The 27,655-nt window shown below is 57.0% G+C and overlaps 1 protein-coding gene across 1 annotated transcript in view; it reads right to left on the minus strand.

The window, feature by feature from the left end:
• The window catches only part of ATP2B2 (ATPase plasma membrane Ca2+ transporting 2), a 378,813-nt gene that overhangs the window by 174,230 nt on the left and 176,928 nt on the right, over window positions 1-27,655 (minus strand).

Genomic DNA, 27,655 nt, shown 5'->3' on the forward strand with positions numbered 1-27,655 from the left:
ACGCCTGCCTGGGGAGGGTTCCGCCTTCACCCACAGGAGACCCTCTGGACCCTTTCTTGGAGCCTCACCCCCAGACCCTAAGATCTTGGCTGGCTGGCGCTCAAGAGGCTGGCAGCCCAAATTAGAGCTGGCCTTGCACAGGAGGGGAGAGAAGGAGGGGTCTCAGGGAGCAGGCAGGGATCCTGGTGGCCTAGCCTACCCCCCATTTCTGCCACGTTCTGGCTGTGTGACCTTGGATGAGTGCCTTCACTTCTCTGTGCAGCTTCTTCATCTGGGATGTGAGGATAAGAAGGCTATGGGAGGCCTCACTGAAGTGCCAGCCATGGAGTCCTTAGTTCAGTGAAGGCCAGCAGGCTTATTATCATCTGCCCCGGTGCCCTTGACCTGCACCTGTCCTGGGTGGAGAGAGACAGGGGTTGGGGGTCGGGCGGGGGGTGCCGTCAGTGGGAAAACAGAGGGAGGGGACCAACCACAGGCAGCTTTTCTGACTTTCGGTTTGAAGAGGACTTTGGAGGCTGCTGGAGGCATCCCACACCCCAGCTCTCAAAGACCCCACACCAGCGTGCTGGTTTTCGGGTGCCCAGAGAAGGGGGTGGTGGGGCTAGTCCGGGCTCCTGGTGGTCTGGGCCATGGGCAGAGGCCACCCCTGCCTCCTCCTGTTTCCTTTCCAATTCCAGGCACTTCTGCAGAGCGCCGAGAAGCCAAGAGGCCTTGCTGAGCACAGGCACGGCTTCCTGGGAATGTGGGCTGGCCCTCCCCTCAGGCCTGTGTGGGAGCTGGAGTCCCTCTGTCCCCACAGGCAGTCCCCTGAGGCGCGATCCCCTCCGCACTGCCCAGGGAGGTACCTGCACTCCCACGAAGGATGCCTGCCCGTTGAGGGGCGAGTGTGCGCTGTATCTCTGCCTGGGCCATCTTAGTGCCCGTGCAACACACATTCACCTGTGGGTACATTCCAGCAGGCCCTGCACCTGCCAACGCGTGGACAGGCATGCAGATGTCACTCAGGACGCCACATGTGTGTGCCTGTCACTCTCACCGGGGCCAGCCCTCACCGGGGCACAAGCCACAGTCACGGCTGCTATGGGGCCTCGCAGCATGCGGGCCGACTCACCCGTGGGCAGCCTACAGCGTTTCTGTGTTGGCGCTACTTGCGTGCATGTGAGGGCATGCTGCCTCACAGGTGTGAGTGTGTGTGTGTGCATGCGCGTGCAAGCACATGCATGCTGCAGTCGTGTGTATGCTGCATTCTGCAGGTGAGCAGGTGGTATTCAGGGCTGTGAACTGTACTCACATGTGCTGGGGTGTATCTGGGGGCCCCGGCATGCCATATGCGTGTGGATAATTTGAATACATACGATGCACTTCTCTGGGTACTATATTTGCATACGTGCATCTGTGCAGATCTGTGGATGTATGTGTGCCCTGATGAGACTGGGACTAGGGGGGAGTATGGAGGTGGCTGAATAATATGGGCCACCCGCCTCTTTCCTGGACACCACCCCCCTCACCAGCAGGGTTCCCCCAGAGACACAGCCCCCTCCCTGCCTCTGCTCTTCCAGCGAAGTTAACAGGCAGAGGGCCCTGGGGCTTGCGCTCCAAGCCCCCTCCTCCCACACACGTCAAAGGAGAATTTCTCCGGATGGCGCCTGCCGCTCCTGGAGATGCCCCAAACGTCAGCTCTGCCTCCTCCCAGCGACCTGGAGAGCAATGCAGGCAAGCAGAGGAGCCCGCTCCGTGCCGGGCAAAGGAGCTTCAGCATCGAACCTAGACCCTCTGCTGATCGAGCCTGCCTGCTCACTTACCCTTCCGAAGGTCGAGCCAGGCTGGGCCGACCCCTCCCCACACGACCTGGGTGAGCAGAGGACAGCTCTGCTGGGCTAGAACGGGTGGCTGCCCACGGCAGCTCATCCTTGGGGCATGCAGAGGCCCCCTGCTGGATTTCCCAACCTTGACCCTGCCCAACGCATAGGGCTCAGCCAGAGGCGACCGAGGCTGGCTGGGGCTCTGGGGCGAAAGTGCCAACTCCACCACCCAGCATGACTGCTGCAAAACGGCTGGCCATCCTACTTCTGCCCCTCACCAGGCCATCTCAGGAACCCGGGGGACCTGCCCCTGCCACCACACGCCCGGCTGGCCTGACCCGGGGCCGGGGTGGGGGGGGCGGTGCTCCCCAACACTCCGCAGCAGCCCACCCCACTGAGGGGACCCTCCACGGGGGCCTCCCCCTGCCTCCTTCCCGGGACTCTGGCCCTGGCGGGCAGGGGGTACCCTCCGGTCCTCTGCGTCTCCCTGGGACGAAGCTCAGAAGGAAAAGAACCTTGCCCCCCACTGCCTGCCGGCCGGCCCTTGCATAACATCCATTAGATGCATTTGCTGCCCAGAGGCGGCCAGAATCTGCCTGAGATCCCGGGCATCCGCCTGTCCGAGGCCCCCCTGCCCACGTTCCTGGCGCCCCAGCCCTCCCCCACAACACATGGACCCTCACACTAGTGTCTCCCTCAGCGGGCCGGCTCCTAGTGCAGCCCGAGCTGCTGTCAGATAAACAAGCCAGGCTCTTACCCACCCCCCTCCCCCCCACCAACGCTGCCACCGCCACCACCATCAGCACTGAAAAAAAAAAAAAAAAGAAATGAAATGAAACAAAATAAAATGGATGAGGGAGGAAGGGGAGAGCGAAATGGGGCGCTTTTTATTTTTTATTTCTCATGCTGGGGGATGCCGGTACTTACTTGGCTACGAAAATCGCCACAAATCCGGCACGGTTTCCAGGCGGGCAGCCCCGGACTCGCGGTGCGGCAGCTGGTCCCGCGGCTGAGCCCAGCCGGCGTGCCCGGGTCCCTCCGCAGACTGTACCATCCTCCCGAGCAGGTGGGGGGGCGGGGGGGGGGGAAGGCGCCGGCGCCGGCTTCTAGGAGAGCATCTAGCCGGCGAAATGCAAGATCTCGGGGGAGGTGGAGGCCGCCCCTGTCGCTGCACTGCCGCCCAGGCTGGGGGAGGGGGCACCGGCGGACGAGGGAGGGGCGCGGGGAGGGCGCGTTCTGATGGGCAGGCTGGGGGAGTCGGGGGGCGGGGGCGGCGGTGCGCGGACCGAACCACCACCGCCACCGCACCCACCGCACCACCACCGCCACCGCCACGGTGTTGTCTGCGGTTTTAATTCCTCCCCGTGGGGTCATGAGGAACCGAAGCTGGCGGAGTCCCAGGAATATGCCCGCTACCCCAAGCAGGAGGGGATGTCAAGGGCATGGTGGGGGTAGGCTCGGGGCTGCGCTGGAGGGAGGGGGTCCTTCGGGTGAGCGGTGGACGTGCGGGGTGGGGGGGCACTGATAGAGAGGAGAGGATTTTGCCCATACTGCCCTACTTTCCCTTACTTTCCTAGGGACCCATTCAGCTAGGCAGGGGCTCTGGTGTCCCCTGTTTTTGAGCAGGACACCTCCAGACCTGGGGGGGCAAAGGTCACATGGGGAGCAGGTGGACTTAAGACAGACTAAACACAACTGGTTGTAGGACCAATGGGAGCAAGCCTGCAGCGGGCTCCCTGCTGCCATGGGAACACAGCCCCTGGACCCCCACAGCCTCTGGACCCCCTGTAGCCCCACTGCCGGGCTGGGCGCACCCCCACCTATCTGGGGGCTGCAGGTCTGCAGAGGACTCTCTCCAGGGGCCATTTCTCCACTCACAAGTGCCACCTGGCAAAGGGCTGCATATGCCTTGCACCTCCCCAGAATTTGCAGGGACATCTCTGTGATGAGCTGAGGGGCTGATGGTGTCCAGAGGACCCCAGAGACCCCCAAGAAGAAGTCTGCAGGAATGAGATTCCCCCAGCCAGTTGCCGGCTTCTTCCCACCTCTTCTCTGCAGACCTGCTGCCCATTTACCTCCTGATGGGTGAGGAGGCCAGCCCTGGGAACAAGGGTAGGAGGTCACAGTGCATGCAGGGGCCTCTCTTAGATTCCGGAGCCTCCCCCTCCACTGGCCTGCCCCTCCTCCTGCTTGGCAGGAGGGCACTGAGGGCAGAAGGACCTTTAGGACAGTGTCTTGGGGCACCTGTCTGCGTGGAAGGGGTGCTATAGGGGCAGGGTGAGGGCTGGGGGTGCCCTGGGAGGCCGCTCCAGACTCCAGCTGCCTCCTTCCCCTGCCCCCACTCCCAGCCCACTTCTGAGCTGCCCGCCCGAGCGTCCCGAGCTGCCGCTCCATCCCTGGGCTGGCACAGAATATCAATTTGTCTCGTTAAGCTGAAAGTCTGCACTGCACCAAAATCAGAACCCGGCCCGGGCAGAGGGGCCGCGAGAGGCAAAGAGCCGGGAGCACCAGCGGCCACGCAGACACCCCTTTGCCCTTCATCGCCCCAGCCCCTCCAGGGTCCCCTTCTGCCGCTGGGCCAGGCCAAGTGAGATGCAGGGAGGCTGGTGAGAAGCTGAGGGTGCTACGCGTGGGGTGGCCTGGGCTCCCCTGGGGCCGGCGGAGGGGGCACCGGGCTGTGTTCCAAAGGAGCAGCCCTGGACGCCTCTCAGGGAGGCTGGGACCTCCCACCTCAGCCCCTTCTCAGGGGGTGACGACGGGGGTACTCACTGGTCCCCCTCCACTCAGACTCGTAAGACATACTCTACTTCAGGAGGGGCCATACCAGGAGTACCCCCTTCTCCAGGGCCCGGGGCGGGGGGAAGCCTCTGCCCCCCAACATGGGGCCAAGTACAAGTGTTGGAGGCGCTGGGGTGAGGGCGCGCACAGAACGGCAGAGGGGAGAGGCCCGCTTCAGCTCCCATCCGGTGGGAACAACAGTGTCTGGGCCAGGAATCCCACCTTTATGACTCTGAGATGACTGGGGGCACACACAGCTCTCTCCCTGTGATTACAAAGCAAACAGCCCCGCAAGGGGCCGCTTACAAGCCACCATCCAGAAAGAATAATCCCTCCCGTGTCCAGTGCGTTTTAGTTCGCAGAGGCCCCCTGCAAAACAGTGAATCGCTTGCTTCCCACAAGTATGCTGGAGAGAGCACCCATATTACAGATGGGCACCCATATTACAGATGGGCAATCTCGCTGGCCCCGCGCCGTTGCCGTGGCCAGGGCAAGCTCCCTCAGTGCGGAAGGGGCAGACGGAACCCGTGCTCCAAGCCTGAGGACTGCAAGCCCAGGGCTCCCTGCACACGAAGGCAGAGACACAGGCCACCTGAGGGCCCACAGTCGTCCGCTTGGCTGTCCTAAGTCCTGCCTGCTCCTTGGCCCCTGTGAGGGCTGGGCTGGGCCTTCGCTAAGGGACACCAAACTCTTGGGAGCTCATGGGTTTGGTTCTCAGGATGTAAGCCTACGCATGGCATCTGGCTAAGCTCCCATCTCTTTGGCATTTCAGGCCTGTGTACTTCAGCCTCTGCATCCATGCCCCAAGTACAGGATACTCCCTAACTTTTGAGGCAGTCCAAGTGTTAAATGGCAGAGTTTGGAAGCTTTCCTTATGTTAGGCCCACAAACTCCTACTCATCCTTCAAAGTCCAGCTCAAATGCCCCTGCCTTACCCCTCCCCTGGAATCAGTTCTGATTCCAGCAACAGAATTGGTCCATAACTCTGGCCCAGCTCTGACCACATTTCACATCTGTCTCCCTCCCAGGCTTGTAACCACATCAGCTCTGTCTCCAAGTTCCAGCTCCCAGCACACGGTAGGTGCCACAATAAAGGCTCGAGTGAATCTGCTGTTGTGTGGTTTTACGTTATCTAATACCGCAACGAGAAAGACGCTTATCCAGCTCTCCCGTTTTATAGCTGAGCAAACTGAAGCCTCAAGAAAAAAGGTGTCTGGGGCTCACCAAGGTCATTCCTAAGGGTGAAATCTGGCCCCAGACATTCATCCCTGGCCCCCTTTGCCTCCCCCTCCCGCAGCAGACACACCTGGGGCATCTGGCCTGTCCTTCCAGGATATGTTGGGGGTAGGAGGTACTGGACAGGCAGAGGCATTGTGAAATCAGACAAACAATGGCTCTAGTGTTGCAACTCTGGGAAGGTTGGAGATGACGGGTCAGGGTCACCTACAGGGAAGTGGGAGAGAGAGGCAGGGGCCAGCCAGGAGGATCGCCCGTGCTTCTGCCTCCAACGTGATCTGGCTTGTGGGGGACACGGCTTGAGGTCAGGGTTGGGGGAAGATCTGAGGAACCAGGTAGGGTTCAGGGGAGAGCGGTTCCAGTGGGATTTCAACTGGTGTTTAGGTGGCCAGTTTTCTCCCCGGGGGCAGATCCCAAGGCCGAAAAGACAGGGGAAGTGGAGAGGGTCCGTCCACCCAGGGATGAGGGTAGGAGCCTGGCCCAGGCCGATGGGGGCACTTTTCACAGGGGAGACTGACAAAGTAGGTCCAGATAGGTCTGAGGGAGGCAGAGTGGGATGCAGTCTGAGGCCCGCTGTGTCCCTTCTGGAAGGTAACAGGCTCTCTGTGGCTTTCCCCCCTTGAGGGGAAGCAGAAATGAGAACTACGCTTGCCCTGGCCTTGCCCAGCTCAGGGTCTCCTGAAGCCTCGGCCGGGGTCCTGGGGCAGCTGCCATCACAAAGAGCTGCTGGCTGGGCCCCTCGGGGGATGAGAAGCTATTTCCAAATGCCCCTGCCATGCCTGCCTTGTCTGACTTCCACTAATCACTCATGGAGAGTTTGGGCTTCTTCCCATTTTACAGGAGAAAACAGGACTGGAGATTTCGAATGACTTGCTTAGGAGTTACAGGGCCAGGGAGGGCCAGAACTGAGATTCGAACCCAGATCCGTGCCACTCGAGATTCAGGCCCATTGATCTGTCCTTGCCTCAAGCCACCCAGCTCTGAGGCCCCTGACTCAGACTCTCCAAGGCCCCTGGTCTTTAAGGGGCCACAGAATGTTAGGAGGCCTTGTGGCCCTAACTCTTCCCTCGACTACACTGGGGTCCTCCATCTACTCCCACCAAGGTCCAAAAGTCCCTTGAGACAACCTGGTCTTGGGCTGAGGCTTTGTGGTCAGACAAAGCTGAGTTCAGATCCCAGCTCCTTCATTTACCAGCTGTGTGACTCTGGGCAAGTGACTCAATCTCCCTGGGTCCCCGTTTTCTCATCTGCACAATGGGGACAGTAATACCTATTTGGCAGGCCTGCAAGCTAGAGAGAATGGCAGTTGTTATTCATAGAAAAAACACAGGGGTGAGCTTCTTTTCCCAACCAGGGAAGGTTAGGGGAGCGGGCCTCATGTAGCCCTTCATCCCACTGGCGTATGATGGTCCTCAGATGCCACTGGTGGGGCCTGGGCAGGGCCAGTCTCCAGGACTCTGAAAGCCCAGTCAGCCATGCTGAGTGGCAAACCCGGGTCCCTGCTTCCCGGCCTCCCCCTGGGTCTTGCTCCCTCAGTAAGGAGGGTGCAGGCCTGACTCCCGGCTACTCCAGCTGCCATTCAGACTGACGTCCTACTGTGTCTCACGTGTTGTGAGATCTGCCAAATCCTGAGTGCTAACCAAATCTCAGTCGTGTCCAACTCTTTGTAACTCTATGCACCATAGCTCACCAGGGATTCTCCAGGCAAGAATACTGGAGTGGATTGCCATGCCCTCCTGTAGGGGATCTTCCTGACCCAGGGATCGAACCCACGTCTCTTAACGTCTTCTGCTTTGGCAAGCAGGTTCTTTGCCACTAGTGCCACCTAGGAAGCCCTTTCTGGGAGGTAGATCCTATTTTTATCCCCCCACCCCCATTTTACAGATGAGGAAACTGAGGTTCAGAGAGGTGAAATGATGTGCCAGGTCACAGAGTGAGTGGGGGAACTTGGCCCCGAAACAGGGCTGCGTGAGGCCCCATGCTGAGCCCAGGGTCTGTGGCAGGTGAGCGTAAACCTGACCCAGGAAGCCACGCGGGACCTGAATTTCCCACAGATCTGAACACCTCAGAGGACCTACCCTAACCCTCCAGCAGGGCGGGGCAGGTATGCAGCCATGGCTAACTGCCTCCCCACCCACCATGAGGCCAGGAATAGGGGCAAATTGGAGAGTGGGGACTTTCCCATCTGATAGGACAGAGCCTGGTGAGTCAAAAGCTACTCTGGAAAGACTCCCTGGGGGAGGCAGCCTTTTCGGGCTTGGGAAACCACGGTCTCATTCGTGTTCATCCTTCAGGTTAAGGTGACCTTGTTAATGCACAAATATTTATCCACTGCCCACTCCCATCTGCCCATCCTGCCTCCTCACCTTGGCCTCCCCCTGCTATCCTCCTCTGGCTTATCCACCCCCTGCACCCTAAGGCCCTCCCTCAATTCCTCTAAACCCCTCTTTGGCTTCCCTGTGCCTTCAGCATAAACCCCAAATTCCTTAGCATGGCTTATGAGGCCTGGATGACTGTCCCAGACCCTTCCCCTTATCTTCTGTACATCAAGCCCTTCTTGCTTCTGATACACAGCCCTGCATTTCCATGCCTCTGTGTCTCCGCATGCGCTGTCTGATCTGCCAGGGGAATTTCTACTCATCCTTCAAACTCAGTTCCAGCAATTCCTCTTCCAGGAAGCCTTCCCTGATTTCTTCTCCATCATCTCTGCCTCCCCCACTACCCCACCAACAGAGTCACTGTAATTAATCTTTTTAATGTATATCTGTCTTGTTCATCGGGGGGCGGGGCGGGTTCCTTGGGGATAGGGAACAAGTCTCATTTGCCTATTGTATCCTGAGCACTGGGCACACAGCCTTAATAAATATTGATTGAACTGATGAATACAGGTTTGTTGAGTGAAAATGCAATTCCCCTGGCGGTTTTAAACTGGTATTTGTATCTCTCTATGGCTCTGGAAATAGTCTTTGGGCTTGCTTGGAGATCCTGATTTAAAGATTGCTACGTCCTGAATGGGTCAATGAATGGGATTCCCTCTGCCTGCCCACCTTGGGAAGGGGAAAGGAAGACCCCCAATTTCCTCGGATACCCTGTCCAGAGATGTGTCAACAGGCTCGGGATGCCTCAGCCCGGGGCTGGACTCAAGGCGAGTTATGACCCCAGGGAAGAGGCCCTGTCCCTAAATGCTCTCTCCTAGATATCCACAGCCTGACATTTCACCATTAGTAATTCAGCTCTTTGGATTATTCAGTCATCAAATATGTATTCAGCCTTCACTGAATGTGAGGTACTGTGCTGGGGTCCCTATTTAACATTTGTGTGTATATGTGTATGTATATATATATATATTTTTTTTTTTCATTTTTACTGGAAGACTGACTCCTTGGAGGAAGAAGAGGAGGAGAAAGGAGAAAAACAGAGAGAGTGGGATGGTGAATCCAGGAATGTCAGGAGAAGAGGGGGGAGCATCTGTTATTTGCTGAGCCTCTGCTCTGTGCCAGGCGCTTAACACAAGAGCTACCATTTCACTCCTCGTCACCACCCCAGAATTTAGTGTTCTCAGTCCTCAGTTTAGAGGAGAAGAAGCCCAGAGAGGGTGAGTAGCCCGCTTAAGGGGACACAGCTGTGTGGAACAGGATCGAGCATTCGAACTGATCACTGTCTGCGACCTCTATGGACGTCCTCCCACCCAGGAGGCTGCAGGGACCCAGCAGGGAAAAAGGACAAGGTCAGAGGGGTGACAACTGAGATGCTCCAAGCTGAGACGCCTGCCTGCTGAGGGGCAGGGAAACTGGACGCACGGCTGGGGTTGTGACCAGTGAGAAGTTCGGCCGTGAACGTGGCCTGTGGCTCGTCACAGTGAAAGGATGGCTGCAGGCGCCACGTGGGCTGTGTGCTGAGTGTTGTCCTTTGTGCCAACGCACAATCTAGGTACCCACAGCTAACCTGCTATGTGGAGAGGATCGCTCTGGTTTTACTGATGAGGACACTAAGACCTGGAGAATGGGGAGGGTGTTTAGTCCAGGACTAAACAGCTGGAGCCAGAGTCAGAACTCAGATCTCTTCTGGAAGGTTTGTGGAAGGGTGGTGGGCTTGGGGGTTCACCCTTAGGAGCTTTCCAAGCTGCCAGGGCTTTCAGCAGAACGGAAGCCCCCCCTCTTGACCTGTCACTCAAGCCCCCTTCTTCTAAGATGGGAAGGGGCTCATCTGCTTCAGCCCCCCTTTGCATCCAAAGGGGGTAAGGAAGTAGGGGTGGGTACATTAAGTTTGGGCACTTGAGCCCAATGGACTAGCCCCAATCCTGCTCCACCCTGATAGGCTGTGTGACTCTGGGCAAATCCCACCCCTCCCCGTCTCTCTGGCCTCAGGCTCCTTATCTGTCAGACAGGCACACAAGCACTATCTGCTTCCTGCCTCTCTGACTGCTCATTTGCTCAACAAAGATCCGCTGATGCCCCCTACTTGCCAGGCTCCTTGCTAGGTGCTGAGGATACAGCGGTGAACAGAAAAGCCCGTGGTATCCACTCTCAGGAGGGTTTAGAGACAGCTGTGAAATGAAAGGCCCACACAAACTGACCTGCATGCGTAAAGGGGTCTGCGGAGAAGGAGCGGAGCTATGAGCGCCTGAGGCAGGCAGGTCTCTGGTAGGAGTGAGGGAGGAGCTGAAGAAGGTCTCCCTGAGGGGCTGGCGGCCGAGCAGGAGTTCACTAGGTAAAAAGTGGTGTTTGGCAAGGGGAATGGCATGTGCAAAGGCCCTGAGGCTGGAAAGGGTTTAAGGCAGCCGGATGACTAGCAGGGGAGAGTAGGCAAGGGGCTTGGGGAGGGGGGGTAGGGCTTATGGACCAGTTATAGAATGCTGGGAATAGGAGGGACCTTGGAAAGGGACATCCCTTGTGGCTCAGCTGGTAAAGAATCCGCCTGCAATGCGACACACCTGGGTTTGATTCCTGGGTCGGGAACATCCCCTGGAGAAGGGAAAGGCTACCCACTCCAGTGTTCTGGCACTTCCTCGTTGCCTTCGGATGCAAAGGGGGACTGAAGCAGATGAGCCCCTTCCCGTCTTAGAAGCTGGGAATAGGAGGGACCTTAGGTTTGAAGAATTAATTGAATGGGATGAGGAACATCAGGCCCATGGCAAGGGCCTGCCACCTGAGAGAACTGCACAGTGTCCTGGGACAGCCACACCGCACATCACCCACCTTCCCCAGGGAACGTGTTCATTCAACAAACCGGGACGGGGCAGACCCTGGGCTAGGGACACTCTAGGAAAAACACATCCAGCAGACACGTGCAGACTCCCACACATGCTGGGAGGGGAGGGCAGCCACCCGACAGGAGGAGAAACAGGCCAGGAGAGGTGAAGTGGGGGCCCCCACCCCCGGAGTCATGGGCGATGGAGACGGGCGCTGTGGGCTCAGCGCTTTCAGTCCAGTGCTACTGCCAGGGCTCTGATGGGTGCCCTGCTGGGCAGAAGAGACAGTATTACTATGAGCCATACATCGTAGCAATGAGGTGGCATTGGCCAAACAATGATTACTAAACGCTGAGTATGTTTGTTCTAAGAAATGTTCATGTTTGGGCTCATTTAAGTCTCACTCTTTAAGGTAGTTCTGACTATTATCCCCATTTTACAGATGATAAAAACTGAGGCACAGAGAGGTCAGGGACCTTGGCCAAGGTTGTTCAGTAACTGGCGTTGGGATTTGAACTCAGACGTCTTCCTACCCTGCTAGAGGCCTGGGGAATGCTTGGGCGCAGCTAGGCGTGTCCAGCAAGTGGCCCAAGGGAGCAGGGTGGAAGTGAGCTGTGTGGAGTCAGAGGGGGGATGAAAAGGGAGGTGGGCTGATGGCCTCCCAAGCCGTCCACACAGGGACGTCCCGCTTTCTCCCAGAGGGAGTTCTCTCTGGGACCTGCCTGTGGAGCTGGTTCGTGTGGAATCGCGGCCTGTCAGGGCTGGGAAGTGCTGCCCGCCCCTCGGTGAGCCTAACCTTCCATTTTACAGGGAGGGGAGCTGCAGGCCTAGGCAGGCAGCCGGGCGCCTTGGACACCTGCAGCTGAGTCTGTGCTGGCTCCGGGGCAGCCGCTAACCCTGCAAGAAATCTCTCCTGTCCTCTTGTAGGGCTGCCTGATCCACACCTGCCTTCATCAGATAGGGGTCTGAGAGCACCTGCATAGGGGCCAGGCCGCCCTCCGGACACCCTGCAGCCTGGGCCTCTGTGGACGGGACTGCTCTCAAGGCTGGGCCAACATCTCACTCCAGGGCCACTGACAGGCTTCCCTGGGAGGTACAGTGAGCCCTGGACCAGGAGCTGGCCGAGGTGGGACTAACTGCCGTGGGCCAGGGGGCATTCCGATCTCCTGAGCCCGCCCTCCTCTCCCCCGGCCTCCTGCCCTGCTAACTCCAGGGGCCAGTTTGCCATGAAGAAAAATACAAGAAAACAGACCAGTCTTGACAAACTGTAAGCAACTTCTTGGACAAGGGATGCTGTTTCTTTCTTGGTGGGGGTTGGGGGGAGGGTAGTCACAGCACAGCAGAGAAGACTGGATCAGAGGCTTGGGGGTGAAAGACATGGGATTGAACCCCAGCACTTCCACTTACTGGTGGGTAGCCTTGAGTTAGTCATTTGACCAATCTGAACCTCAGTTTCTGCTGCTGCTACTGCTAAGTCGCTTCAGTCGTGTCCGACTCTTGCGACCCCATAGACGGCAGCCCACCAGGCTCCTCCGTCCCTGGGATTCTCCAGGCAAGAACACTGGAGTGGGTTGCCATTTCCTCCTCCAATGCATGAAAGTGATAAGTCAAAGTGAAGTCGCTCAGTCGTGTCCGACTCTTCGCGACCCCATGGACTGCAGCCCACCAGGCTCCTCCGTCCATGGGATTTTCCAGGCAAGAGTACTGGAGTGGGGTGCCGTTGCTTTCTCCGGAACCTCAGTTTCTACACCTGTGAAATGGGAATACCAATTCTTGCAATTGTGAGAGCGTCGGGAAGCACGAATGACTAACATATGCTTGTGGCACATAGTAGGTGCTCAGCAAAGCCTGGCTTGCTTCTCCATCTCTTCCCTGCGAGGTGACGCCAATTTTAGACCACAGGAAGTCTGGTGATTGATTTCCAACAAACTGAGGGGACTGGAAGTTATCGCTGGCTCGCTTCTGCAGCGCGAACTGAGCACACACCACACGCCCGCTGGCATGATGACAGCCTCCCGGGGCAGATGGAGAGGAAGCAAGCCGGAAAGGAGGGTCTGCGGAGTCCTGGGTGCTGAGTGGTTCCTCTGCCCTACTGAGGGTTACTTAGGGCCCCACCCACGTGGGGCTGTCTCCAACCTCCCCCAAGGGGTGGTCCTGTCCCAGGACACTACCCCAAGGGTAGCAACCATCTCCTCTGGGCCTTGGTTAGGACTCTTAGCTGCCAGCCCCACACAGGAACCCCATAACCTCCTGCCTGAAAATCCAACCCCCACTCAGCTCCCAGAACTACCCCAGGGGCTGGAGACCGAGCGGCTTCCGGCTGGGGTATGGGCTCTGAATTCACGCACCCCTGGGTTCAAACCCAGGCGCCATAACTCCCCGGCTGTGTGACCTTGGGCAAGTCACTTCACCTCTCTGAGCCCCAGTTTCTTCATCAGATAGAGATAATGTCGAGCTCAGAGGATTGTGCTGAGAATTCACTGAGACACTGCGTGTAAAATACAGCACCCATCCACAGTTAACAGTAGCTTAAAAGGGTGCACAAGACCCCCTCTCTTTCCCTGAAGCAAGCGGGGCATACGCATCCCACCCTGCGGGTTGGCACGGAGCAGTCTTGCCCGGGGTGCTCTGGAATCACTGGGACTGGCTCATGGACCGAGCGTGTGTATGGCCACTGCACGCTGGGGGTCTGCAATCTGCCCCTGCCCCACAGACACCAGCAAGCACTGCACAGCAGGGCACCTGCCTCCCTGCGAGCCGGTCTAGAATGTTCCCCAGGTCACCCCTAGGCCCAGGCCAGGACGCCACACTGCTTGCCTTTAGTGCGTTCCTTCGGGGTCTCGGGACCTCCTTCTGCCCTGGTTCCCTCCCACCTGCTCCTCGCCCGCCACCTGGCCGCCCTCACGCACCCCAGTGCTGGCAACCTGCTCTTGGGTCTCTCACTCTCTGCCGCAAGGCTGGCCGAGGATGGCCGCTCTGCCCAAAAGGCCCTCAGTGTCAGGTGAGGGGAGCCTGGTGAGGTCCAGCCCTACGCGGCTGGCGGCTGGTTACCTTCTCTCTTCCTCGCCACCTTTTCTGAACCTTCACAGCCTTCTTCTCAGCCTCCAGCACCCCAGTCACCACCTTCTCACTCAGAATTTTCATTCCATGACACCTGGCACCCACTTCTCTGATCCCTGTACGACCACTTCTTCTTCCTCCAGCCCCGTGAGGCCCACTAGCAGCCAGTGAATACTGCCTGGAGCCAGGTGGCCCCGACGTGGTTCTGGCCCACACCCTTTCCCCCTGTGACCGTGGACAAGCTACTCGGCCTCTCGGAGACCCCTTGCGGAGGGCGGCGATACAAATCAGGCTCTCGTCACAGGTCAGGCACATGCCCACGGCTCCCCTGGCCTGGCTCATTCTTGTCCCCTCATCTGCAGGATGGGGAGGAGAGAAGTGTTTGCCCTGGGGACTTTCACTGAGATCCCCAGCCATAGCTGGGGCAAGACCAGCCCTGGTTGTAAAGTGCCATGCTAACACTGTGATTTTGCTTTGAAGGGCAATGCTTGTTGAGATCTACAATTTTTAGATGTGTTAAGGAAAAAATGAAAAACAAAAAACACGTCACAGGCAGATTATTTATAGTCAGCTCCTGTACAGGTTTTTATCATTCCCTGCCTGCTCGGCTAAAAATAACAAATGACAAAGGTCACATCTGCTCCTACCTATCGGAGGAGTCTTCAAAGACCGAGGCTTTTGATTCACTGCCCGGTGAAGTGAAAATCATGCTGCCGCAGACCCTGGAATTCCTCCCTGGGTCTTGCTGGGCAGCTTGGGAGGCCTGCGGTGTCTCACCCTGCCCGGCTGCAGTCACTGCCTTCCTCAGCCGGGGAGGGAGATGGCAGTGGAACAGCAGGAGATTGGGCCCCGGTTCCAGGGTCTCAGTTTGCCCGTGTTCAAAACGAGAAGGGTGGAGTCAGTAGGGGCTGAGAACTTTCTCCTGATCCTAAGTGCTTGCGTGCTCAGTCACTTCAGTTAGGTCCGACTCTGTACGGACGTATGGACTGAGGCCCGCCAGGCTTCTCTGTCCGTAGGTTTCTCCAAGGCAAGAATACTGGATTGGGTTGCCATGCCCTCCTCCAGAGGATTGAACCCACGTCTCTTACATCTGCCTGCGTCGGCAGGTGGGTTCTTTACCACGAATGCCACCTGGGAAGCCCCCATCCAAAGTGCAAAGATGCCCTGTTCTCATTTCCTTCCTTCCACCCTGTACCACCGTGGACTCCCTTACTGAATAGCCATTGGCCCCTGGTGATGTCAGTAGTGCTGAGGATGCTAATAATCAGGGCACTGTTTGTGGAGTGGTGACGATGTGGCAAGCATGTGCCCTTACATGGAGGGAACTCACTGACTGCATGCACTAGCCGCCACCCAGCGGGAGGACAGTTGGGGTCCCCACCTGACGGGGACACGGACTGGCACCAGGCCCTGAGGGCTGCCAGATGTGACCTGTGTCTCCCTCCTGGGTCGGCTCCAGGCAGTCAGCTGGGCAGAGCAGGCAGGACAGAAACCCCTTAGAGACTGCTTTCCCCATCGCTGGGGGAGCCATGGTCCAGCCTCAGTGACTCTCACACAGGCAGGGAATGGCTGTGGACGGACAAGGGCTCACAGCAGCCTGGGGGAGGTCCCAGGGAAGACCTCATTTCTCCTGGTCCTCGCCAGGAAAAGTGGGTGGCAGAGGCATTCCAGGCAGTGGGTACAGTGAGACTGGAGGTGGGGCCCGGTGCAAGTGCCTGGGATGTTTGGGGAGGGCAGGGCTGGGCTGTGGGGGAGGTTAGCAGTCTGTCTGAGGACCAGAAGCCTGCACATGTCAGGAATGATGCTTGCCAGCTCCATAGGTTTTAACACACACTTCACATTCTTCTTTAAATCAACTCCCTTTTTTAAAAGTATGCAACTTCTTGGGCTTTCCTGGTGGGTCAGATGGGAAAGCATGTGCCTGCAATGCAGAAGACCTGGGTTTGATCCCTGGGTCAGGAAGATCGCCCGGAGAAAGGAATGGCAACCAGCTCCACTATTCTTGCCTGGGGAACCCCAGGACAGAGGAGCCTGGCAGGCTACAGTCCACGGGGTCACAAAGAGTCAACACAGTTGACACACACACACACACAGCCTTCTCGCTACAACCTTAGGCATTCCCAGCCATGAGATCATGGCTTGGCCACTTGTGTTTTTCCCCAAACACAATAAAATAAGTGCCCACTCCCCAGAAAGCGGCCTGGGCCTGCCCTTGGTGAAACGCAGCTGTGGCCTCGGCCGGCGGGTGGGTTTGAGGCAGTCGATCTGATCTGAGTTACAGGAGGGTTTTTCTGGGATCACAACGGGGAGGAGAGGCGTTCCTGGGGTCGGCCCTGCTGCATAACAAAAGCCGGGTGCCAGCAAGCCCCTCGCTGGGACACACTTGTTGTCCTCCCCCTCCTCGGCTCCACTCTCAGGAACAACTCACTCCTGGAAACACCTTTTTCCAGAAGCGAGCTGCCGCGGCCGGGTGACCTCAATGATTAGCACACATTCCTGGCCTAGTTAGAAAGCCCCTCGCCTCTCATATTTATAGCCACCTCTGGGCGCGGCTTGCGCCTCTGAGGGAGGCCCGGCTCCTCTCAGCACCTCTGTGCTGCCCCAGCCCTGCCGTCCCGACAGGCGCTGTCAGAGCTTCCCCCTTTGGACAGAGCCAGGGAGCCAGGACCTCACTGCAGGCGAACGGGGCCGGGGAGTTCCTCCTCCCTGACCTTCATCTATGAAACAGACACCATCATATGGGCCAGGCTGGGCTTTGATGAGCATTCAGCAAACTCACCTAAAGCCTTTACGACAACCTGGTGAGGGACGTTACTCTATCACGCCCATTTCGCAGAGGAGGAAACGGAAGCACGGAAAGGTTAGGCAGTTGCCCGAGGCCACACAGCTCGCTGGGATTCAAGCCAGACCCTAGAGCCTGAGTCCCCCAGTGCTCTGCTGAGCTTGGCACATGACATGGGTCCTCAGCCCCCAAGCATTGCTTGCCTTTGGGGGCCTCCTTAGTTAGCCGAGTGTGTCCCTCACTGTCTGCAGTCAAGTGGCCACTGAGTAAACAGATAATGATGGCCACGTGCTGGTCCCGGACACCGGGTCCCTGAGAGGTTAGGAGGACACGGCTAACTAGAGGACAAAGCAGGATGGGGCTGGGGATCAGAGGTGGGACTCGAGTCCAGGGGCCCTCTCTACAGAGGAGACGCTGAGGCCCAGATATAGGAAGCTCACGTGATGGGAGAAGACCTCTCAGTTCCATCCCTACAGCCACTACTCACCCCTGAGCTCTCTCACCCTCTCATGTCAAAGGGGGAACACATGCAATAAGCGTATTCACACCTAGGTTTGAGGAACCTAGCCACCTTTCCCCCGAGTGTGTATAGTTACAAACGAGGGTTTTCCAGGAAGGACAAGAGAGCGGCTATCATTCTGTGTTTGCTCTGGAAGCGGCACGGGGCCAGGCGCTCTGTAGTCACTCCTTCATTCAACAGACGTTGGCTCAGCCCCTGCTCCACAACGGCCGCTTTATGTTACTCCTCAGTTCTGGCTGCACCCCAGTCCTTCAGGCCACCGCCCCCCCGACCTGCTCCCGCCATGGCACCCTGACCTGGGCCAGAGGAGCAAAGGGGGAGGTGCCCCGTCCTGCGGCTCATCCTCACATCCGCCCCGAGAGGTGAACCCTGTTCTCAGACTCAAGCTAAAGCCACTGCCATGGGGCAGAGCCAGATCAGAACCAGAGTCTGCGGAATCCTGGAAGGGAGGAGAGGGCTCGGGCTGCCTATCCTCAGCCGGGAAACTGATGGCTGACCCTGATTTAATTAGCTTTTCCTTAGAATGATCGAGGGAAGCCTGTAATTAGCTCGGGGGCCCGGAGGGAGAGGCTGGGTGCGGGAGCCAGGGCTGGAGCGGGCAGTGAGAGGGGGTGGGGGCCGGCTGTAAGCTCGGATGCCCAGCTGTGCAGGTGATGGGGGTCGGGTGAGCCTCCGGATGCCCGTAGGAGGTGAGTGGAGAGAAACCCAAAGTAACACACAGAGAGAGATGGGGTGGAGGGGCCAAGAGTGGGGTAGGGACTGTGCCTTAACGTTGCAACTGAAAGTGAAGTGGAAAGTGTTAGTTCCTCGGCCATGTCTCTTTTGCAACCCCATGCACTCTAGCCCACCAGGCTCCTCTGCCCATGGAATGCCCCTGGCAAGAATACTGGAGTGGGTTACCATTTCCATCTCCAGGGGATCTTCTCGACCCAGGGATCAAACCCCGGTCTCCGCACTGTAGGCAGATTCTTTCCTGTCTGAGCCGCCAGGGAAGCCCAGAACTGATGGTTGCAGAATGATTTTTGCCTGTGACTGACGCTGAGGCTGAAGCTCCAGTCCTTTGGCCACCTGATGTGAAGAGCCAACTCACTGGAAAAGACCCTGATGCTGGGAAAGATGGAAGGCAGCAGGAGAAGGTGACGGCAGAGGACGAGATGGTTGGATGGCATCCCCGACTCAATGGACATGAGTTTGAGCAAGCTCCGGGAGTTGGTAATGGACAGGGAGGCCTGGCATGCTGCAGTTCGTGGGGTCGCAAAGAGTCGGACACGACTGAGTGACTGAACTGAACTGAACTGAACTGGTGGAACCTGATACCAGCTATGCTGTGATTACACTGGACCAAACTGTGTGGTGACTTTTCCACGTAACACATCACCAGGGGCTCAGGGGTTGGCACTGAGGCCCAGGGGCTACAGATAGTCTCTTTGAGGCCCTTGCTGGTGGCCACAGGGCTCCTCCAACAGTGCCAGGCGTTAAAGCAGGATTTCCCAGCTAGTAACAGGGCGAACCGTGTTCCCAGTTCTGAGGGGGAGGCTCATAGAACAGGGTCTGCACTTAATGTAGGGTAAGTGCGCGTGAGCCAGGCACGCACAGGGTCTGGCCTGAGACCCTTGCCAGCTTCAGGCCTCAAGGGCACACACAGCCCAAATGGGTAGGGGGCCCCTCTCTGGGTCCAGCCCTCACTGACCGCAGCTCCGTGGGCTTCCTGCTGCGGGGATCAGAGCCAGCGCCACCTTTCAGGAATGCAGCCTGACCAGGACATGCAGGAGAAGACCCATCGAGAGTCAGCGGAGCAACGCTGCAGGGTTTCCAGACCATCCCCGAGAGTAAGACGTTGGATCTGGGACCACAAAGCCCACGCTCATGAACTCTCAGCCTGAGGACGACCACAGACCCCGATGAACTCCCACACCGCCACGGCCAGAGGGTGCCGTTGGCCCTTGTGGATGTGTGTTTTCGTCCCCGAGGGTGGTTTATCTCTTGGTCTCCAGTGAGTTGCTCTCTGACGCTTATTTTTGAGGTGTTTTATGGACCTTGTTAAGCGCACCATGTCCAGTCAGCATCAGAGCAGGGTAGAAATTGTGTAAAGAGACGGTGGGAACAGGGGTGACACTTCTTCACTGACCTGTCCAGCCTAGGTGCTTGTGCTGTGTCATCTGAGATGTAAAGACAAATCGCGGACGCCCTGGGGTTCTGTTCCTACTCTGCGTAAAGACAGAGTAGACACGCGCTACGCCGGGAAGGGAGAGCAGCACGGCCCACTGCCACTGTCCTGATGCTGACTGTGTGTCAGGGACCACGCGAGGTGCTTTCCCACACAGCCTCTCCTATGTGAACCCTGCTGGGGGCAGGGGCAGGACCAGCCCATTTACAGAAGAGGAAACGGAGGGTCAGAGAAGGGAGTACCCACCCGAGGCTACTCAGCCAGAAGGGGCAGAGTGTGGATCTGAACCCCCATCTGTCTGACACTGGAGCCTGTGTACTTCCACACTTCACAGAGGCGGGTGATGGGGTTGGAGACGGCAGGACTCAGGGAATTAAATGGGCGGGTTTGAGGCAGAAAGGAAGCTGGATGTGTAATTCAGTTTGTAGAATCTAGTCTGTGCCCTGGTTGGGAGCCAGGCCACCGGGACGAAGAGCGCCTGCCCTGCAGCTACTCATGGGCCGCGTCCATGCCCTGCTAAGCCCTCCTTGGCTGGCGTTCCTGCCCAGGGTGTGCGTCCTGCTAAACCCTGCCTGAGCCGTCTGCCCTCCCTGGGTTCAGGGCCGACCCTTCTCCCCATCCGCGGCCCCGGGGCTGATTTCCATCCTGCTCCCTTCCCCCACTCCATCCCCCGCAAGGTCTGCTGCGCCAGCCTTGGGCCTGATACTTGTCTCCTGGGATGTCAGTGGATCCTTGCGCTGTGCTTGTCAGCACCGGGCTCAGCTCCCCCATAGTACTCATCCTCTGCTAGCAGGTTCAAGGTCGCCCAGCTAGGAAGTGGAAGAGCCAGGATTTGATCCCATGTCCATCTGACGCCAGAGTCCTGAGAACTTCTGCCTGACCCTGTCCTCCCTGCGGCCATCATGCCCACCTCCCTCCACCTCCCAGGTCACTGCACTGGAAGCTGCTTGTTTTAGGTGGAGCCTCTGCTGAGGCCAGCTCTGCACTGGTCAGATGGAGAGAGGAGACACGTTTTGGAACCCACTCAAGGAAAAGACACTTGGAATAACTCTCCCCCGAAGCTCTTGCTCCCCAAACGCCCTGAATCCTGAATGGGATCAGGCCTCTGCAGGACTCACAGCACTGCTGCCCGTCTGCCTGGGATTCGCAGCTGACAGTGCACCCTCCAAGCCGTGACCTCACCGATCCTCACAGCAGCCCCAGGATGGGTGTCCTGAACCTCCTTTTACAGACGAGGAAGCTGGAGGCTCAGGCAGGTAATGGGGCATGCTCGGGGTCAGGTGAGCTGCAGGAGATCAGGACAACATTTATCCCCATTTTACAGCTGAGGGAATGGAGGCCCAGACAGGTTAAGTAAGTGGAAACCAAAGAGCAGCTTTTTAACAGAAAAGAAAAGAAAAAATGACTCTAGCTCAGAGTATGACAGGCCTGCAAATCAATTGCAAACAAAAAAATTACCCCTCCAAGACTTTAGAACATGCCTCGGGTCTTTCCTCAACACCATGAGTTCTCACTGAGTGACTTTCTTTACTATAGCGTATATTGGTAGCTCTTTCCCAAAGCCTGAGAGTCAAGAACCCCTTGGAATCGTGGCCTCCCATCTGCTGGGTCAGTGCTGGACACTGGCATCCCTAATGTTTGCAATGGCTTTGGAAGTCGGGAAACTCTGCTTCATATCAGCTGCTCCCGAAGGCATGGCACAGCTGCCATGTGGTCAGCAGACATCAGAGTTCAAATATGCCCCTGGAAGAGCCCAGGCCGGGGGGAAAATCCCTCTGGAGTGGCGTTCCCTCACCTGCTGCAAAGCCTGGTGGGTTCCCTGGGGAGCCCCACGTTGTTTGCAGCCAGGAGAAGGGAACGAGGAGGCTGCCTGTGGCCTCCACTGAGTAGTCAGATACACAAGGCCAGGTGTCTCTCTGTGCCTCAGTTTCCTTTTCTCTAAAACGCTGGGCAAAAATAATAGAAGAAAGCCAGCTGGCAGGGCTAGACTGGGGTGGAAGCTGCAAACCAACCGCTCAGGAGAGCAGCCAGCTTAAAATACATTTGTTTGTTTGGCTCAGAGCTTAAAATAAAGTTGAACCAAGTGCCAGTGTTTAAAACTTGGGGACTTATGCATAGAACCCAGATTTCTGGCTTCTCTGAAAATATGGCAAGCGTTGCTCACCCCGGGGTTGGCTGGAGGGGGTGGAGGCCATAGCGACGGGAAGCTGGTCAGCAGTTCGGCCCTAACCATGTCTGGCTTTGTGAAGGGCAGTTGCCTGCCTGGATTCAGGAGGTAAGAGAATTCACAATGCCGGAAGCTCCATCTCTCGGGTGAGTCAATGCCCTCCAGAGAAGGGAGTGGGTTTCTGGTATAAAACCTCTCCCAGTTATTTAACAAATACAGGTCATATGCCAGGGGCTCCTCTGGTGGCTCAGATGGTAAAGAATTCGCCTGCAGTGCAGGAGACCTGGGTTCGATACATGGGTCGGGAAGATCCCCTGGAGAAGGGAATGGCAACCCACTCCAGTATACTTGCCTGGAGAATCACAGGGACAGAGGAGCCTGGGGGAGCTACAGCCCATGGGGTCGCAAAGAGTCGGACACGACCAAGCAACTCACATTATATGCTAGAGGTTGTTTTAAACACACCAGGTGCAGTCCCAGGGGGTACACACATAACCAGACAACTACTTCTCATGACAAGCTCATGACTTCCCCAGTGGCTCAGATGGTAAAGTGTGTGTCTGCAGTGCGAGAGACCTGGGTTCAATCCCTGGGTTGGGAAGATCCCCGGAGAAGGAGATGGCAATCCACTCTAGTATATTGCCTGGAAAATCCCATGGACAGAGGAGCCTGGAAGGCTACAGTCCATGGGGTCGCAAAGAGTCGGACACGACTGAGCGACTTCACTTCACTTCTCATGAAACAAGTACCACAGTAATCACACCTGTTTTACAGATGAAGACACGGGCGCACACAGAGGTTAACGCTCTTGCCCAAGGCTACATGGCTATAACAGTAAGGGGGGGAGGGCCTTGGGCCTGGACTCCTGGCAAACCGGCTCACGAATCTGTGCTCTGATCACCGTGTGAAGCTACCAAACCTCTTCTCTGGGTCAGTGGCCAGTCCCGTGGTTTCGTCCAGGTTCCCACGTCTCAATAAGAAAACAAACTCATCACCCCTCCCCCCACTCTCCTTCTCTCCTGGCCTCTATTTATCACGTCCCTCCCTCCCCTGGTATGTCCGTTGACTCCTTTAACCCTCTGTGCACTCCTGTAGGGCGCAGGGGCCACCATCAGCTCCGCCATCTGATGAGAAGTTTGAGGCACAGACAGGTTAAGTGACTTGTCCAAGGCGTTGTGGCTGGAGCCGCAGGGCCAGCGTCTGACCCAGGCCATCTGGCTGCAGGGTCTGCGCTCCTGGCCCCTCTCCCCTGCCGCCCTCTCCCAAATAGCCATCCACCCCTGCCATTCGTTTCTTCCCTCCTTCATGTCTTCACTCACCCATCCGTCCAACAAACACTCAACCGAGGCCCCGGGCTGGCCATGGGGACACCTCTCAGGTGCATGGAGACGGGCGGGAGTGGGAAGACGACACCCTGCTCCCAGAACAGGAACTGCTCGTGACCACTCCCTCTGGGGCCGAGGCCAGTGGGAAAACTGGTTTCCAACTGACAGCCCTGGAGAGCCCAGGAGGAAGCCAGTGGCACCTGGCAGCTTCCGCAGGGCAGGCCCCCAGCCAGGACCCAGGACCCAGGGAGACCCCGGCTGCCCTGCACCCGCGCCCCAAGCCCCTCCCTTACAGCTGGAGCACGGACCAGCCTCTGCCACTGGCCCCCTGTGGGGCCCTGGACGAGCGCCCTCCCTGTTGGGGGCCCCAGGTTCCTCACCTGTAAAGTAAGGACATTAGACCGCTGGAGGTCACAAACGGGCAGCTCAAATGCAGCCAGACCCAGTCTATGGATGTATTTTGCTTAAATATCTACAGAACGCCTTTTTTTTTTTTAATAAACTTTTTGTTTAAGAACAGTTTTAGGTTTACAAAAAAATTGCTAAGCAGAGTACGGGGAGTTCTCACCTACGCCACCTCCACTTTCCCTTATTATTCACCGTTTACATCAGTATCGTGCCTTTTACACAGCTAACGACTCAATATTGATATGCTAATAGTAACTAAAGCCCATACTTGGTTCACATGTCTTTAGTTTTCACCTCCAGTCCTGTTTCTTTTCCAGGATCCCATCCAGGAAATCACAGTATATTTTAGTCATCATGTTTCCTTAGGTGCCTCTTGGCTGTGATAGCTTTGCAGAATTAAAAAAAAAAAAAATTGTATGCCTGAGAAGCAACGTTTGGGGTACTAGAAATATTCTATACGCATGTTTATTTGGGTGGTATAAGTATGTGTAAAATATGGTACAATTGAGATGAGTGCTCTCTGCCCACTTTAATGTGCGTGCGTGTGTACCTGCTCAGTCACTTCAGTTGTGTCCTACTCTTTGCGCCCCCGTGGACGGCAGCCCGCCAGGCTCCTCTGTCCATGGGAGTCTCCAGGCAAGAGTACCGGAGTGGCTTGCCAGGGCCTCCTCCAGGGGATCTTCCCAGCCTGGGGACTGAACCCGTGTCTCTTACGTCTCTTGCATTGGCAGACGGGTTCTTTACCTCTGGCGCCCCTGGGAAGCCCTTTTGTGTATCATCACCCAGTTGAGAAAAACAGCTGCATTCTTCAGTTGTCCCCAGTTTGCCACAGTCCTTCGCACTCACTGGCATCCCACTGAGTCTGTCCCTTATTTCATCCGCTTGCCATCTATAGCTACCACACAGCATATACATAGGTCTCACCTATAAAATGGGTGTTGTAATATTTCCCACCTGATATGGCTGTAGTCAGGCTAAAAGAAATTATATATATATATAAAGTTCTCAGCAGGGTGCCTGGTGCACATATGCAAGCTAAGTCACTTCACTCGTGTTTGACTCTCTGTGACCCCCATGGACTGTAGCCCGCCAGGCTCTTCTCTCCATGGATTCTCCAGGCAAGAATACTGCCCTGGGTTGCCATGCCCTCCTTCAGGGGATCTTCCTGAACCAGGGATTGAACCCACATCTCTTACATTTCCTGCATTAGCAGGTGGGTTCTTTACCACTAGGGCCACCTGGGAAGCCCGTCTGGTGCATAGTAAGGGTTCAAAATGTGGGAATCGTAATAATTATTATTGTTCATGTAATATTTATGTTATTAAAACAAGTACATAACTCCTGTTTCTCCTTAAAGCAAATTCCATCCTCTCCCTCCTCAGCCTCTTCTTGTCTCTCTGTCCCTCCCTGCCAGGAAAGGCTGAGCTCTGATGGCTGGAAGGTAGAGGGACAGAGGCAAGCCTGCACAGGTGGCCCAGATTGGCTAAGGAACCAGGAACCCCCTGAGGATGACCCTGGATCTGACCCCAACATGCAGGGAAACTTTGGTGGAAGTTGGGGTCCCAATCCTCCCCTCCCTAAGGAGCCTCTTGGGGAACAAAGGAGTCAGCCCCCAAAGCTGCCTCCTGATCCCCTCAGGGGTCCCCCTGGCCAAGGACCCCTGAGCACAGCAGGGGAGCTGCGGGCTTCTGGATGGACACTGCGGGAAGCACAGGGAGGAGGTAGCCTTAGCAGCACGCTGATGGCCCAGCACCTTGTCTCGGGGGATGTCAGCTTCCGATGTGCGGTGACCCCAAATCTGTGCCCAGAAGCAGCAAGGTCAGCAAGAGGCAGGTCTCAGATGCTTCAGGGGTGCCTCTCGCAAGGGGAAACCAAGCTCTAGGCCGGATGGACTGAGAGGCGGCAAAGACCAATGAGATGGTGAGGGAAGCAGGAAGAACGGGGACTGGAGGTTCGGAGGCCAGGGCTGGACCTGTCTTGCCCTCTGACTTGCTGTGCGACTGCCAGCAAGTCCCTTTCCCTCTCTGAGTTTCACTTTCCTCACAACAACATCGTTCTCAACAACAACAATAACAGTAACCACAGCGATGGTGCTGGTGCTGCTGCTGGTGGCTCTCAATTTTTGTATGAAGTACAGGATACGCCTTTTATGTGTGAGCCATGATTTCAGTCCTCACAGATACCCCCATGAAGTATATCCACGACAATCATCGCCACTTCACATATTGAAAAATGAGGGCCAGAGGGTCAAGAACTTGTCTACAGTTTCTAGCTGAAAGGTCTGCAGACACAGGATTCAATCCATGGCCTGTCTGGCCTGGAGTCCGGGGCCATGACCTAGATCATCTCCTCTGCAGTTGCGCCTGTAAAATGGGCATGTAGCCTCCAGGTCTCTTCATTTTCCTTCCAGTGCTGACCCTGTGGGCTCTGAAGGTGTGCCCCATGCTCGGGGAGTACTGAGGGGCAGGCAGCAGAGATGCTTAGCGCTATCGGGCTGCATCTGCTGTCTTGCTTGATCTTCACAACAGCCTTATGAAATCGGTCCTGCTATCACACCCCCATTTTACAGGGTGGGAAACTGAGGCACTGGTAAACGTGCAGTCTCACAGGGACCTGAATTTGAACCTGGGCTATCTCTCATACTCTCGCTTGAGTCAGCTCTTCTCTGCAGGAAGGGTGCCAGAGAGCTGAGTGAGGCCAGAGACCGACCCCTCAGGGCTCCTCATCAATTTCCAAACGGCGTGCCTGCCCTCCCGCCTCCCTCCGGGCCCAGGACTCACAGGCTTGAGGTCCCTCCTCCACACTGAGTCGCCTCCATCTCAGCGGCCCCCTGGCCCTGGAGACCCAGACTCTCGAGGGGCCCAGGCAGTGCAGGACTGTGGACAGTGCTGGTGAACAACCCACCCACACCTGAGCTGGAGATGGTGGAGAATCCCCAAGGGTCCCCCCCTGCATACCGGGACACAAACCCCTACCCTGACCTCTTGGCTTCAGCATGGATGGCCCCCGCTGCAGAAGTCTCCAGCCTGTGGTTACACCCTGTGAGGTGGCCAGTCCAGCTGCCAGCAGGGCTGAGACCTGCCTTTCTGGTCTCGGAACCAGTGCGGAGCAGGCCAGGATGAGGAGGGGCGGGGGAGCACGGCCAGCCTCCCCAGCGCCTGCGCTTGCCGAAACAGCGCCTCTGCCAAGAGCAGTGCGGGTGGTGGGCGCTCCTCTGTGGCCCCGGCTTCCGCCTGGGCCGCTGTTCGCTTGAGGCTTCTGATCCTATCAGCAGCGCGCTGGCTCCAGGCTTGTTACCTGGAAGTCCTTTTGTTCTGAGGACTCCAGGTACGACCGGCTGGTGTCGAGTGGCCCTGGGATTGTGCGGAAAGGGTGGCCGCCATCTGTGCATCTGGCCAGACCCTGGGCACAGAGGCTGCCAATGAAGCAGCCGCGTTTGAGTGTGAGCGCTGGGGAGAGGCCAGGTAGTGGGGAGGGCCTGGACCAAACAGCCCGGATCTTGCCTCCCCCGGGAAGCCTTTCTCGATTAAAGGGAAAAAAAGATGACACAGCCCCTCGCTCATCCTGTCTCATGTCCCCACGATACTCCTTGCTTGTCCCCTTATAATGTGCCCGATTCCTTTCCGCCTGTTGACAGAGAGCAGGAAGAAAACACGTGTGTTTCCTGATGGGCAGAGAGACAGACTGTCGCCAGCGTCTCCGGAGAAGGGGCACTTCCACTCGAGCGCCTACCCAGCTCCCGTCACTGTCCCCTTCTCCTGCTGACAGTCTCCTTTATTTTAAACATTTCAGGTGTAAGGAACTTGCCCTTGACTCTGTTTTCCTCTTTTTATGTGAATTGATATTTTGCTGATCACAACAGCTCCTATTTGACAAACAGTAGAACGTCTGTGTGGCAAACATATTATTTAGTCAACCCAGCGACTTCCTTTGCTTCCCAGGCTTTTGCTTTTTAAAACACAGGTTAGGTCGCGCAGGTCCTAGACGAGCACTTCCCTGGCGCAGGGACCGCCGTGCTGGCAGTGCCCACGGGCTGGCTCCTGGGTGGTGGTGTGAGTGCGCTTCCCTCTGCTGCCCCTTCGCTAAGGAGCCCTGGACCGCTGCCCATGTCCGGTCCTTGAATCTTATTTTCCTGTTTCGTCTCTTGGCTTCAGCGCTGCACACTTCTAGCAGCAAACTCCTCCCCTGCAATGTAATAACTTACTGCACTCACAGCCTC

This window comes from Capra hircus, chromosome 22 (assembly GCF_001704415.2).
Source record: "Capra hircus breed San Clemente chromosome 22, ASM170441v1, whole genome shotgun sequence".
Lineage (NCBI taxonomy): Eukaryota > Metazoa > Chordata > Mammalia > Artiodactyla > Bovidae > Capra > Capra hircus.